Source organism: Moschus berezovskii, chromosome 7 (genome assembly GCF_049115385.1).
Source record: "Moschus berezovskii isolate FMDL1 chromosome 7, NW_MosBer_1.0, whole genome shotgun sequence".
Taxonomy (NCBI): Eukaryota; Metazoa; Chordata; class Mammalia; order Artiodactyla; family Moschidae; genus Moschus; species Moschus berezovskii.
The window spans coordinates 89434342-89449685 of record NC_142466.1 but is presented as its reverse complement, the minus strand read 5'-3'; the positions used below and the strand labels follow the sequence as shown (position 1 = coordinate 89449685).

General features: G+C 41.1%; 1 protein-coding gene across 4 annotated transcripts in view; it reads left to right on the top strand.

Annotated features, from left to right (window-relative positions):
• Positions 1 to 2957: 2957 nt before the first annotated feature.
• Positions 2958 to 15344, top strand: part of FANCC (FA complementation group C) — a 330131-nt gene continuing 317744 nt past the window's right edge. For all 4 annotated transcript variants that reach the window (XM_088838102.1, XM_088838101.1, XM_088838100.1 and 1 more), the window contains exon 1: positions 2958 to 3136. The gene's annotated coding sequence lies outside the window, so the exon portion shown is untranslated. The remainder of the gene's footprint in view (positions 3137 to 15344) is intronic.

The following is a 15344-nucleotide window of genomic DNA, read 5'->3' as shown; positions in this document are numbered from 1 at the left end:
TCTGTCAAGGCTGTATATTGTCACCATGCTTATGTAACTTATATGCAGAATACATCATGAGAAACGCTGGGTTGGAGGAAACACAAGCTGGAATCAATATTGCCGGGAGAAATATCAATAACCTCAGATATACAGATGACACCACCCTTATGGCAGAAAGTGAAGAGGAACTAAAGAGCCTCTTGATGAAAGTGAAAGAGGAGAGTGAAAAAGTTTCCTAAAACTCAACATTCAGAAAACAAAGATCATGGCATCCAGTCCCAATCACTTCATGGCTAATAGACGGGAAAACAGTGGAAACAGTGTCAGACTTTATTTTTTGGGGCTCCAAAATCACTGCCGATGTTGACTGCAGCCAGGAAATTAAAAGACGCTTATTCCTTGTAAGGAAAACTATGACCAAACTAGACAGCATATTAAAAAGCAGAGACATTACTTTGCCAGCAAAGGTCCATCTAGTCAAGGCTATGGTTTTTCCAGTGGTTGTGTATGGATGTGACAGTTGGACTACAAAGAAAGCTGAGCGCCGAAAAATTGATGCTTTTAAACTGTGATGTTGGAGAAGACTCTTGAAAGTCCCTTGGACTGCAAGGAGATCCACCAGTCTATCCTAAAGGAGATCAGTCCTGGATGTTCCTTGGAAGGACTGATGTTGAAGCTGAAACTCCAATACTTTGGCCACCTCACGTGAAGAGCTGACTCATTTGAAAAGACCCTGATGCTGGGAAAGATTGAGGGCAGGAGGAGAAGTGGATGACAGAGGATGAGATGGTTGGATGGCATCACCGATTCAATGGACATGGGTTTGGGTGGACTCCGGGAGTTGGTGACAGACAGGGAGGCCTGGCTTGCTGCGGTTCATGGGGTCTCAAAGAGTCAGACACAACTGAGCAACTGAACAGAACTGAAGAGATGCTAGTTCTGTCCCTGGGTCGGGTAGATCCCCTGAAGAAGAGCATGGGAACCCACTCCAGTGTTCTTGCCTACAGAATCCTATAGACAGAGGAGCCTGCTGGGATATGGCCTACAGGGTCAAGACTTGGACACAACTGAAGCAACTTAGCACAGTACAGCACAAAAGCATAATACAGCAGGACCTCAATTAACACTACAAAAGTGATTTTTCAGCAAATACTTAAAAGGACCTGAGTAACAGAACATGTTTTCTCTAAAGAAATACATAGTTTAGTTGCTTCCTTTCCTGGTAAACAAACTTAAACTTGCTCACATTTGTCACCACAAAAATGACTTTCTTCCTAAGGCCAAGGTGCCATGATGAATGTCACTCAAGTATGTAGCTCTCTACATAAGCTCTGCTGTGGATCTACCTACATTGAACTAGGCACATATCAAACAAGCATAGACCTCCTAAGCTGGCAGAGAACATTTTCAAGAATATGTTTAACATCTCATTCCTTGATACAGTTATAGTTCTTGCTAATTCTGTCCCAAATTCTAGACAGGGTTCCTTTTATATCTCCTTTTAATAAGAAAAAAAATTATTTTTTTTGTTACCATTATCCAACACACTAACTTTCTTACTTACAAATTTAATAATTATCTAATCCCTGAATCCAATTTATATGGTAAAGTGGGTAACAGTGGAAATAGTGTCAGACTTTATTTTTTGGGGGGCTCCAAAATCACTGCGGGTGCTGATTACAGCCATGAAATTAAAAGACGCTTACTCCTTGGAAAGAAAGTTATGACCAAATTAGATAGCATATTAAAAAGCAGAGACGTTACTTTGCCAACCAAGGTCCGTCTGGTCAAGGCTATGGTTTTTCCCGTGGTCATGTATGGATGTGAGCGTTGGACTGTAAAGGAAGCTGATCACCGAAGAATTGATGCTTTTGAACTGTGGTGCTGGAGAAGACTCTTGAGAGTCCCTTGGATTGCAAGGAGATCCAACCAGTCCATTCTAAAGGAGATCAATCCTGGGTGTTCATTGGAAGGACTGATGCTAAAGCTGAAACTCCAAAACTTTGGCCACCTCATGCGACGAGTTGACTCACTGGAAAAGACTCTGATGCTAGGAGGGATTGGGGGTGGAAGGAGACGGGGACGACAGAGAATGAGATGGCCGGATGGCATCACCGACTCGATGGATGTGAGTCTGAGTGAACTCCGGGAGTTGGTGATGGACAGGGAGGCCTGGCGTGCTGTGATTCATAGGGTCGCAAAGAGCTGGACACGCCTGAGCGACTGAACTGAACTGAACGTGCTTGGTTATTTTTATTATGTGCGTACTTTGCCTTGTTTTTTGAAAGCACCTGTAAAATTGTAATTTTACAATTGTAAGTCATAGATTAAAAAAGTTAAATCTTAAAAATGTTTCCTCAAAAAAAATTTTTTCAACAACTTAAACATCTATGAGAAAACTTCATGCATTACCAAGTTCAAGAATTAAAAATCCACCAAGACACACTAATGTTAACGACAAAAATGGAAGTTTGTAAAAAAATAAACGATGCTTTCCATTTAAGTGGTTTAAATGCAGCGTAGAACTGATTTGAACCCAATCAAACACTGTATGGAACTGATTTTGCTGGTGGCGAGGGATCCAAAGAAAGATTCCTTTTTTTAAGTGACTCTACCTAGAAAATTATATTCTAGGCTTTGTTTAGTGGTTTTACATTTTTGACGCTCAATCTTTCTTTTAAAAATTCTCTGCATTTTCAACAGAATCTTGAAATTGAGCAACAACTTATTTAAAAACCCAGGGTTTTTCCCCTTCAGGTCCTTCCTGCGGTCTACTTGAAGCCCGCGACACCAGCTTAGTGCTCAGGAACAACTGAAGCAGCCTCAGTAGGACCCCTCGCCTAGGCCCGTCCCAACGGACCGACTTCCCGCCCAGCCTGGGCCCGCGTCCCGCCCCGCGAGCACGAGATTCGTCGGAATTTTCCCGCGAGGCCGCCGGGGTGCAGGGTCGCTGGCCAAGCCCCAGAGTGCACTGCGAATACGTGCGCGCGCGGCTCAGCTGCCGAGCAGCCGCGGGAAAATTCCAAAAAACTCAAAACAAAACACAAAACCCAATACAAGGCAAAGTCAAATTTTCAAGCCACAGAACCCAGGAGGTTGGCAGCCTTTCCGCCACTGCCCAAACTGGTGAAGTTGCTCTGGCGCGGACCACCCGGTAAGAGAGAGACCGCAGAGCGCGAGTGAAGGCGTCTGCCTCCCTCGGGGGTCTGGCCGACACGTCAGCTTTGGGGTGTGGGTTGGGGTAGAGGGGAAAGACTCGCGAGAACGTCCGCTGCGCGCACCGCATCTAGGTGAGTGAGCAGGGCTTGGGCGGTAAGCGGGGCTGCGAAGTGGATAGGGGTTTGAGGTGGGGCCAACCCTGGGGGGCGGGGCCGCAGGCGAGGGGCGTGGTTAGAGGGCGGGGCAGGCTCAGGGGGTGGAGCCAACCGTGGGGTCTAGCGGAAGGGAGCTCCCCCAGAGCTGTGGGAACTGGGTATTGCCGTTTTGCTCTTTATGTTCTTTGAGGGGAGGCAGCTACGTCTTCTTAAAAGGACAGGAGCAAAGGTGACTTTCTTTGCCCTGGATCCTTGGGTACTGTGAAAAGCTCGCCGTTTAAAATTCATCACCCTTTAAAGCTGGCCGCCTGCTCTCCGCGCCGTCCCGCGTCCCCAGGGTGCTGGGTGGTGGGGGCCTATTAGAGGAGCCCGGGGCAATTTGTTACCCTTCCTGCTTTCCCAGCTTTTCATCTTAGGAGGAGAGGAGGGTTCTGATGGGCGATCATTTCCCAGAAACTCACTTTTTTGGAATGGCAGGCCAAATAGCGTCCAAAGCCTTTGGGAGGTGGTTTTTTGTTTTTTTGTTTTTGCGGAGAGGTGGGCAGGTTTGTTTAGCTTGCTTTTTCGGTAATTTTTTACGTGGACGCGTTTACAACATGAACCCTCTATGGTCATGTTGCATAGGCTGGAAAAATCCGGAGAGGGAAAAAAGATTTGGAGTTTTAAAAACATAGGAAATTTGGGACCAGAATGTCAAAGAAAGGCTGAGGAATTTTACAACAAAGACTTGTATGTGCTGCTATGTTTGTCGTAATCTGAAATTGTTGGAAAGCTCTTGGGCTCCTGGTTTCATACTAGCCCTTTTCCTGTTTAATGCATCATAACTGAGATGTGGTTGACTTATTTATCACATGAGCAAGGCACTTTTGGGCCACCAAAATTCAGTTCTTTCCAGATGTCACTCACCTTTAGTGGTGTGCAGCTCAAAACATTTTTTCATTACTTTCCTCAAGAGGAGAGGAAAGATTGTTACAAACGGTAGATTCATACCACGTGTTGGGATCACTTGTACAAAAACTTTGATAGAAAACATAATCTTTGTGAGTTTATCCATTAAACTTAAAATGCTATTACAATCTAATATACTGCACTAGATTCGCAGGGAAGTAAGCCCTCATATACGTTATTCATATGTGTACAAGAAAGACTGCATCAGAAAAGAATTTGCTTTTCCTAGTTATATCAAAGGCCTCTTTCCTGCAGAGTAAAAGTTTGAGCCTGCTTCTTTAAAATTGAGCTAATTATACCTTGGTATAGTATATATTTTAATTCATCCTTTTCATTATTTAGTCATGTACCTCTTGATTTCTTGAAAAACACTTACTAAGCAAACATGGTTTTGGAAAATCTGAGTTTTCTATTCTGTAATAAAAAACATTAACTTGATTGATTGGCTGAATGTGAAAGATGTGGTGCTGCTTGTATGTGAAACTGTGTGTGTACATTTTAAAATAAATGGTACTTTTAACTAGTTCCATATTTCAGCAAGTAGTTCCAGTAACAATTATACAAATTTTGTATTTATGAAAACCAGTTAAAGGTAGGCCAGCCTGGCCAGTAAAAAGTTGGATTGACTGTCCAGGCCACAGAGACAGCCTAGGAAACCTCACATCAGTGGCAGTTTCAGATTGGTAGTGGTGGAGCCTCGAGTCAGCCTGGAAATCAGCATCAAATGTATTATTATTATTTTAAAATTGAAGTATAGTCAATTTACAATATTGTGTTGGTTTCAAGTTATAGTGTTTTTGCAGATTATACTCCATTATAGGTATTACAAGAGGATGGGAATTATTTCATGTACTATACAGTTGTTTATCTGTTTTATATGTAGTAGTTTGTATCTGTTAATCCCATATTTCTAGTTTGCCACTCCCCCCTTTCCTTCTCTGCTTTGGTAACCACAAATTAGTTTTCTATATCTGTGAGTCTGTGTTTCTGTATCTGTGAGTCTTTTCCTGTATTGCCTATACCTTCATTTTTATTATTTTTTTAGATTCCACATATAAGTGACACTATACAGTATTTTTTTCCTCTGTCTCATTTATTTCACTAAGCATAATATCTTCCAGGTTCATTCATGTTGCTACAAATGTCATTATTTTTTATGGGTCACTTTGTGTGGATCATAATAAACTGTGGAAAATTCTGAAAGATGGGAATACCGGACCACCTGACCTACGTCTTGAAACCTATGTGCAGGTCAGGAAGCAACAGTTAGAACTGGACATGGAACAACAGACTGGTTCCAGAAAGGAAAAGGAGTACGTCAAGGCTGTATATTGTCGCCCTGCTTATTTAACATGTATGCAGACTACATCATGAGGAATGCTGGGCTGGAAGAAGCACAAGCTGGAATCAAGATTGCCGGGAGAAATATCAATAACCTCAGATATGCAGATGATACCACCCTTATGGCAGAAAGTGAAGAAGAACTAAAGAGCCTCTTGATGAAAGTGAAAGAGGAGAGTGAAAAAGTTGGCTTAAAGCTCAACATTCAGAAAACGAAGATCATGGCATCTGGTCTCATCCCTTCATGGGAAATAGATGGGGAAACAGTGGAAATAGTGTCAGACTTTATTTTTTTGGGCTCCAAAATCACTGTAGATGCTGATTGCAGCCATGAAATTAAAAGACGCTTACTCCTTGGAAGGAAAGTTATGATTAACCGAGATAGCATATTAAAAAGTAGAGACATTACTTTGCCAACAAAGGTCCGTCTAGTCAAGGCTATGGTTTTCCCAGTGGTCATGTATGGATGTGAGAGTTGGACTGTGAAGAAAACTGAGCACTGAAGAATTGATGCTTTTGAACTGTGGTGTTGGAGAAGACTCTTGAGATCCCTTGGACTGCAAGGAGATCCAACCAGTCCATTCTAAAGGAGATGAATCCTGGGTGTTCATTGGAAGGACTGATGCTAAAGCTGAAACTCCAATACTTTGGCTACCTCATGCGACGAGTTGACTCACTGGAAAAGACTTTGATGCTGGGAGGGATTGGGGGCAGGAGGAGACGGAGACGACAGAGGATGAGATGGTTGGATGACATCACTGACTCGATGGACATGAGTTTGAGTAAACTCCGGGAGTTGGTGATGGACAGGGAGGCCTGGCGTGCTTTGATTCATGGGGTCACAAAGAGTTGGACACGACTGAGCGACTGAAATGAACTGAATATTACATTTATAATCCACATCTTAATCCAGTCATCTCTTGATTGGGTACTTGGGTTGTTTTTATATCTCAGCTATTATAAATAGTGCTGCTATAAACATTTGGGTACATGTACCTTTTCAAATTAGTGTTTTTGTTTTTTCCAAAAACATACACAGAGTGGATCATATGGTAGTTCTATTCTTAGTTTTTTTAAGGAGCCTCCATACTGTTTTTCATAGTGGTTGGCACCAATTTATATTTCAATTAACAATGTAGGTGGGTTCCCTTTTCTTCACATCCCTGACAACATTTGTTATCTATTTTGATCTGTGGTGTTGGAGAAGACTCTTGAGATCCCTTGGACTGCAAGGAGATCCAACCAGTCCATTCTAAAGGAGATCAATCCTGGGTGTTCATTGGAAGGACTGATGCTAAAGCTGAAACTCCAATATTTTGGCTACCTCATACGACGAGTTGACTCACTGGAAAAGATAACATTTGTTATCTATTTATTAGACTTTTTGATAATGGCCTTTCTGATAGGTATGAGGTGATACCTCTTGAGGTTTTATTTACTTTTTTTATGATTAGTGATGTTGAGCATCTTTTCATGTGCCTGTTAGTCATCTGTATGTCTTCTTTGGAAAGATGTTTATTCAGGTCTTCTGCCCGTATTTTGATTGGGTTGTTTAGTTTTTGATGTTAAGTGGTATGAGCTCTGTACATTTACCTCTTGTCATTTGCATAATTTGCAAATGTTTTCTCACATTCTGTAAGTTGTGGTTTTGTTTTCTTGATGGTTTCCTTTGCTGTGCAACAGTGTTAAAGTTTAATAGGGCTTCATTTTGGAGAAGAGAATGGCAAACCACTCCCATATTCTTGCCTTGAGAGCGCCATGAACAGTATGAAAAGGAATAAGATATGACACTGAAAGATGAACCCTCCCAGGTTGGTTCAGTTCAGTTGGTCAGTTGTATCCAAACTTTTCAATTTCATGGACTGCAGTACGCCAGGCTTCCCTATCCATGACCAACTCCTGAAGCTTGCTAAAACTCATGTCCATCAAGTCAGTGATGCTATCCGACCATCTCATCCTCTGTCATCCCCTTCTCCTCCTTCCTTCAATCTTTCCCAGCACCAGGATCTTTTCCAATAAGCCAGTTCTTCACATCATATAGCCAAAGTATTGGATTTTCAGCATCAGCATCAGTTCTCCCAGTGAATATTCAGGCCTGATTTCCTTTAGGATTGACTGGTTCAATCTCCTTGCAGTCCAAGGGACTCTCAAGAGTCTTCTCCAACACCACAGTTCAGAAACATCAATTTTTCTGTGCTCAGCTTTCCTAATGGTCCAACTCTCACATCCACACATGACTACTGGAAAAACTGTAGCTTTGACTATACTGACCTTTGTCGGTAAAGTAATGTTTCTGCTTTTTGATATGTCGCTTAGGTTTGTCATAGCTTTTCTTCCAAGGAAACACGTCTTTTAATTTCATAGCTACAGACACCATCTGCAGTGATTTTGGAGCCCTCCAAAATAAAGGCTGTCACTGTTCCATTGTTTCCTCACATATTTGCCATGAAATGGTGAGACTGGATTCCATGATCTTTGTTTTTTGAATATTGAGTTTTCAGCCAGCTTTTTCTCTCTCCTCCTTCACTTTTGTCAGGAGGCTCTTTAGTTCGTCTTCACTTTCTGCCATAAGAATGGTGTCATCTACATATCTGAGGTTGTTGATATTTCTCCCAGCATCTTGATTCCAGCTTGTACTTCATACAGTCCGGCACTTTGCATGATGTGCTGTGCATCTAAGTTAAGTAAGCAAGGTGACAGTATACAGCCTTGACATACTCCTTTCCCAATTTGGAACCAATCCGTTGTTACATGTCCAGTTATAACTGTAGCTTCTTGACCTGCATACAGATTTCTCAAGAGGTAGGTAAGGTGGTGTGGTATTCCCATCTCTTGAAGAATTTTCCACAGTTTGTTGTGATCCACACAGTCAAAGGCTTTAGCATACTCAGTGAAGCAGAAGTAGATGCTTTTCTGAAATTCTGTTGCTTTTTCAATGATCCATTGTATGTTGGCAATTTGAGCTCTGGTTCCTCTGCCTCTTCTAAATCCAGCTTGAACATCTGGAAGTTCTTAGTTCATGTACTGTTGAAGCCCGGCTTGGAGAATTTTGAGCATTACTTTGCTAGTGTGTGAGATGAGTGCAATTGTACGGTAGTTTAAACATTCTTTGGCATTGCCTTTCTTTGGGACTGGAATGAAAACTGACATTTTCCAGTCCTGTGGCCACTGCTGAATTTTCCAAATTTGCTGGCATATTGAGTGCAGCATTTTAACAGCATCATCTTTTAGGATTTGAAATAGCTCAACTGGGATGTTTCCTAAAGCTCACTTGACTTTGCACTCTAGGATGTCTGGCTCTAGGTTAGTGATCACACCATTGTGGTTATCTGGGTCATGAAGATCTTTTCTGTATAGGTCTTCTCTGAATTCTTGTGACCTCTTCTTAATATCTTCTGCGGGTCCATACTGTTTCAGTCCTTTAATGACCCTCCAGGTTTGCAGGTGTCCAATATGCTACTGAGGAAGAATGGAGAGATAGCTCCAGAAAGAGAGCTGGGTCAGAGTGGAAATGACACTCAGTTGTGGATGTGTCTGGTGGTAAAAGTAAAATCTGATGCTGTAGAGAACAATATCCCATAGGAACCTGGAATGTTAGGTCCATGAATCAAGGTGAATTGGATGTGGTCCAGTAGGAGATGGCAAGAGTGAAAATCGACATTTTAGAAATCAGTGAACTAAAATGAATAGGAATGGGCAAATTTAATTCAGATGGCCATATATCTAAAACTGTGGGAAATAATCCCTTAGAAGAAATAGAGTAGCCCTCATAGTCAACAACAGAGACTGAAATGCAATACTTGGGTGCAGTCTTAAAAATGACAGAACAATCTCAATTCGTTTCCAGAGCAAGCCATTCAACATCACAGTAATACAAGTCTATGCCCCAGCTACTAAGGCCAAAGAAGCTGAAGTTGAATGGTTCTATGAAGACTTAAAGACCTTCTTTACTTACACTAGGAAAAAAAAAAAAGATGTTTTTTCATTATAGAAGGTTGGAATGCAAAAGTAGGAAGTCAAGAGATACTTGGAGTAACAGGCATAATTGGCCTTGGATTACAACATGAAGCAGGGCAAAGGCTAACAGAGGTTTGTCAAGAGAACACACTAATGATAGCAAAAACCCTTTTCCAGCAACACAAGAGATGACTCTACACATGGACATCACCAAATGGTCAATATCGAAATCAGATTGATTATATTCTTTATCTCCGAAGATAGAGGAGCTTTATACAGTCAGCAAAAAGACCTGGAGCTGACTGGCTCAGATTGTGAGCTCTTTATTGCAAAATTCAGACTTAAATTGAAGAAGGTGGGGAAAACCACTAGGTCATTCAGGCATGACCTAAATCAAATCCCTTATGATTATACAGTGGAGGTGATAAATAGATTCAAGAGATTAGTTCTGGTGCATGAGTGCCTGAAGAACTATGTTCATAAGAGGCTGTGATGAAGACCATTGCAAAGAAAAGAAATGTAGGAAGGCAAAGTGGTTGTCTGAGGAGGCTTTACAAATAGCTGAGGAAATAAGCAAAAAAGCAAAGGAGAAAGGGAAAGATATACCAAACTGAATCCAGAGTTCCAGAGAAGAGCAGCAAGAAATAAGAAAGCTTTCTTAATTGAACAATGCAAAGAAATAGAGGAAAACAATAGAATAGGAAAGACTAGAGATCTCTTCAAGAAAATTGGATACATTAAGGGAATATTTCATGCAAAGATGTGCATGAGAAGAAACAGAAATGGCAAGGGGCTCACAGAAGCAAAAGAGATTAAGAAGAAGTCACAACAATATACAGAAGAGATATACAAAAAAGGCCTCAATGACCTGGATAGTAATGATGGTGTGTGGTCACTAACCTAGAGTCACACATCTTGGAGTGTGATATCAAGTGGGCCTTAGGAAGCATTACTACCAACAAAGCTAGCGGAGGTGATGGAGGCCCATTTGTTTGTTTTTACTCTTATTTATTTTTCCTTAGAAAACTGATCTAAGAAAATACTGCTGTATTTGTGTAAAACTGTTCTACCTCTGTTCTGTTTGGGGAGTTTTATGGTTTCAGGTCATAAACATTTAGATCTTTAAACCATTTTGAGTTTATTTTTGTATGTGATATGAGGAAATATCCTAATCTCATTGTTTTACATATGGTTGTACAGTTTTCCTAACACCAGTTATTCAAGAGACTATCATTTCTCTATTGTATATTCTTGCCTCCTTTGTCATAGAGTAATTGACCATTGGTGCATGGATTTGTTTGGGGCTCTGTATTCTGTTTCATTGATCTATGTGTCTGTTTTTCTGACAGTACCATGCTGTTTTGATTACTGTGGCTTTGCATTATAGCCTGAAGTCAGGGAGGGTTGTATCTCCAGCTTTACTGTTTTTTTCTCAGGATGCTTTGGCAATTCAGGTTTTTTTTTGTGGTTCTATGTAATTTTAGGATTAGTTGTTTTCATCCTGTGAAAAACATTAGGGGTATTTTGATAGGGATTACATTAAATCTGTAGATGGCTTTGGATAGTATGGGCACTTTAATAATTTTAATTCATGTAGTCCAAGCACATGAGTTATCTTTCCATTTCTATTTTATTCCCCCTTTTCTTTTGAATCATTTCAGTTTCCTTCATCACTGTTTTATAATTTTCAGAGTATAAGTCTTTTACTTCCTTTGTAAATTTATTCTTATGTTTATTTTTTGGGGTGCAATTTTAAAATATGTTTATTGTTTTACTTCTGATGTTTCATTATTAGTGTAACAGATTTATTAATACAGATTTCTATATATTAATATTGTATCCTGCAGTCTTGCTGATTTCATTTATTCTTATACTTTTGGCTGGAAACTCTAAGGTTCTCTGTAGAGTATCATGTCATCTGCAAATAGTGACAGTTTTACTTGTTTCCTTCCAGTTTGGATACCTTTTATTTACTTTTCTTGTCTTATTGCTGTGGCTAGGACTGCCAGTGGAAATGACAAGAGGGATCATGTTTGTCTGGATTTTTAATTTAGCTGAAAGGGTTTCAACGGAAAAAGCTGAAACTTTTAATTTCATTTAATAGTTGGGTATTAATTGTGTTGGCTGTGGATTTATCATAAATGTGTCTTGTTATGTTGAGATATATTCCCACCATATCCAATTTTTAGCATGAGTGAATGTTGAAATTTGTCAAATGGTTTTTTTTGCCTCTATTGAGATGATTGGACTTCCCCAATGGCACTGTGGTACTGTAAATAAGCATCAACAGTGGCTACTGCTGCCTCACCAGGCCCACACCCTAGACCCTCTTGTCACCTCTGTGTCCCTAGATCGAGTTTTTCCCCAGGTCCTGGCTACTGTAGAGCCAGGGCCAAGCTGTGACATGGACAGAGAAGGGGCAGGGATTTTTCTCAGAGTGGTCTGGGGAGTATGGCAAGGGAGCAACCTCTAAGACAGACCTCCATCCTCCCTGTCTAGTGGTGAGGCAATATTTAGGCACCTCTTACTAGTAGAGTCTTGACTTTTTCTGTCTTTCTATCTGTCCTGGTAGCAGCCAAGGGGGCTTGTCTCATCCACATAGGTCCCCAGGACTGGAACACCCATTCTGTGGCTTGACCCACTCACTTTCACAGGATAAGTGTCTGCTTGTGTGATCTCCCTTTTCCTTTTAGTCCCCTCCCAGGGGCATAGATCCAACCCATTACTCTTTTTTCTGTCCTGCCCGATTATGTGTGTATCTTTATTATAGCTTTGATTTTATAGGAGTTCTTCTGCCAGTTTCCAGTTAGTTTTCCTTGAGAATTGTTCCATATATAGAGGTATTTTTGCTGTATTAATGGGGGAAGGTGACCTGCATGTCCTCTTATTCTGCCATCTTGATCCCCCCAAATGGATTTATTCAATTTTATTTTAGGTTGGGGTATGTGCATTTTCTGTTTTTGTTCATAGATCCTTAATGACTGACTTTTTAATATGAAAGAACATCTATAAAAGAAGTGCATTGACTTTGAAGTGTTCTAATAAAAATGCAGTGGAAGTTGAGAAGGGAAAACTTTAAAAGTTGATCAGAAAATAGATAAAATAGATAAAAAGGCAAATCTTGAGGATTTAAAATTTTCTACTAAATATCACACTTTTTTTTTTTTTGGACTTTCTTTTTAAGAACATGAAAAATGCAGTTCTCTATTTTTCAGTTCAGTTCAGTTCAGTTCAGTCGCTCAGTCGTGTCCGACTCTTTGCGACCCCAGGAATCACAGCACGCCAGGCCTCCCTGTCCATCACCAACTCCCGGAGTTCACTCAAACTCATGTCCATCGAGTCGGTGATGCCATCCAGCCATCTCATTCTCCGTCGTCCCCGTCTCCTCCTGCCCCCATTCCCTCCTAGCATCAGAGTCTTTTCCAGTGAGTCAACTCGTCGCATGAGGTGGCCAAAGTATTGCAGTTTCAGCTTTAGCATCAGTCCTTCCAATGAACACCCAGGATTCATCTCCTTTAGAATGGACTGGTTGGATCTCCTTGCAGTCCAAGGGACTCTCAAGAGTCTTCTCCAGCACCACAGTTCAAAAGCATCAATTCTTCGGCGATCAGCTTTCTTCACAGTCCAACTCTCACATCCATACATGACCACGGGAAAAACCATAGCCTTGACTAGATGGACCTTTGTTGGCAAAGTAATGTCTCTACTTTTTAATATGCTATCTCGGTTAATCATAACTTTCCTTCCAAGGAGTAAGTGTCTTTTAATTTCAGGGCGGCAGTCAGCATCTGCAGTGATTTTGGAGCCCAAAAAAATAAAGTCTGACACTGTTTCCCCATCTATTTCCCATGAAGTGATGGGACCAGATTCCATGATATTTGTTGTCTGAGTGTTGAGCTTCAAGCCAACCTTTTCACTCTCCTCTTTCACTTTCATCAAGAGGCTTTTGAGTTCCTCTTCACTTTCTGCCATAAGGGTGGTGTCATCTGCATATCTAAGGTTATTGATATTTCTCCTGGCCATCTTGATTCCAGCTTGTGCTTCATCCAGCGCCGCATTTCTCATGATGTACTCTGCATATAAGTTAAATAAGCAGGGTGACAATATACAACCTTGACGTACTCCTTTTCCTATTTGGAACCAGTCTGTTGTTCCATGTCCAGTTCTAACTGTTGCTTCCTGATCTGCATACAGGTTTCTCAAGAGGCAGGTCAGGTGGTCTGGTATTCCCATTTCTTTCAAATTTTCCACAGTTTATTGTGATCCACACTGTCAAAGGCTTTGACATAGTCAATGAAGCAGAAATAGATGTTTTTCTGAAACTCTCTTGTTTTCTCCATGATCCTGCGGGTGTTGGCAATTTGGTCTCTGGTGCCTCTGCCTTTTCTAAAACCAGCTTGAACATCTGGAAGTTCACGGTTCACATATTGCTGAAGCCTGACTTGGAGAATTTTGAGCGTGACTTTACTAGCGTGTGAGATGAGCGCAATTGTGCGGTAGTTTGAGCATTCTTTGGCATTGCCTTTCTTTGGGATTGGAATGAAGACTGACCTTTTCCATTCCTGTGGCTACTGCTGAGTTTTCCAAATTTGCTGCCATATTGAGTGCAGCACTTTCACAGCATCATCTTTCAGGATTTGAAATAGCTCAATTGGAATTCCATCACCTCCACTAGCTTTGTTCATAGTGATGCTCTCTAAGGCCCACTTGACTTCACATTCCAAGATGTCTGGCTCCAGGTGAGTGATCATGCCATCGTGATTATCTTGGTCGTGAAGATCTTTTTTGTACAGTTCTTCTGTGTATTCTTGCACCTCTTCTTAATCTCTTCTGCTTGTGTTAGGTCCATACCATTTCTGTCCTTTATTGAACCCATTTTTTCATGAAATGTTCCCTTGGAATCTCTAATTTTTGAAGAGATTTCTTGTTTTTCCTATTCTGTTGTTTTCCTCTATTTCTTTGCATTGATTGCTTAGGAAGGTTTTCTTATCTCTCCTTGCTATTCTTTGGAACTCTGCATTCAGATGCTTATATCTTTCCTTTTCGCTTCTCTTCTTTTCACAGCTGTTTGTAAGGCCTCCTCAGATAGCCATTTTGCTTTTTTGCATTTCTTTTCCATGGGGATGGTCTTGGTCCCTGTCTCCTGTACAATGAACATCCGTCCATAGTTCATCAGACACTCTATCAGATCTAGTCCCTTAAATCTATTTCTTACTTCCACTGTATAATCATAAGGGATTTGATTTAGGTCATACCTGAATGGTCTAGTGGTTTTCCCTACTTTCTTCAATTTCAGTCTGAATTTGGCAATAAGGAGTTCATGATCTGAACCACAGTCAGCTCCCAGTCTTGTTTTTGCTAACTGTATCGAGCTTCTCCATCTTTGGCTGCAAAGAATATAATCAATCTGACGGTGTTGACCATCTGGTGATGTCCATGTGTAGAGTCTTCTCTTGTGTTGTTGGAAGAGGGTGTTTGCTATGACCAGTGTGTTCTTTTGGCAAAACTCTATTAGCCTTTGCCCTGCTTCATTTCAGGTTCCAAGGCCAAATTTGTCTGTTACTCGGGGTCGCACAGAGTCGGACACGACTGACATGACTTAGCAGCAGCAGCAGCAGCAGCCAGGTGTTTCTTGACTTCCTACTTTTGCATTCCAGTCCTCTATAATGAAAAGGACATCTTTTTTGGGTGTTAGTTCTAAAAGGTCTTGTAGGTCTTCATAGAACCGTTCAACTTCGGCTTCTTCAGCATTACTGGTTGGGGCATAGGCTTGGATTACTGTAATATTGAATGGTTTACCTT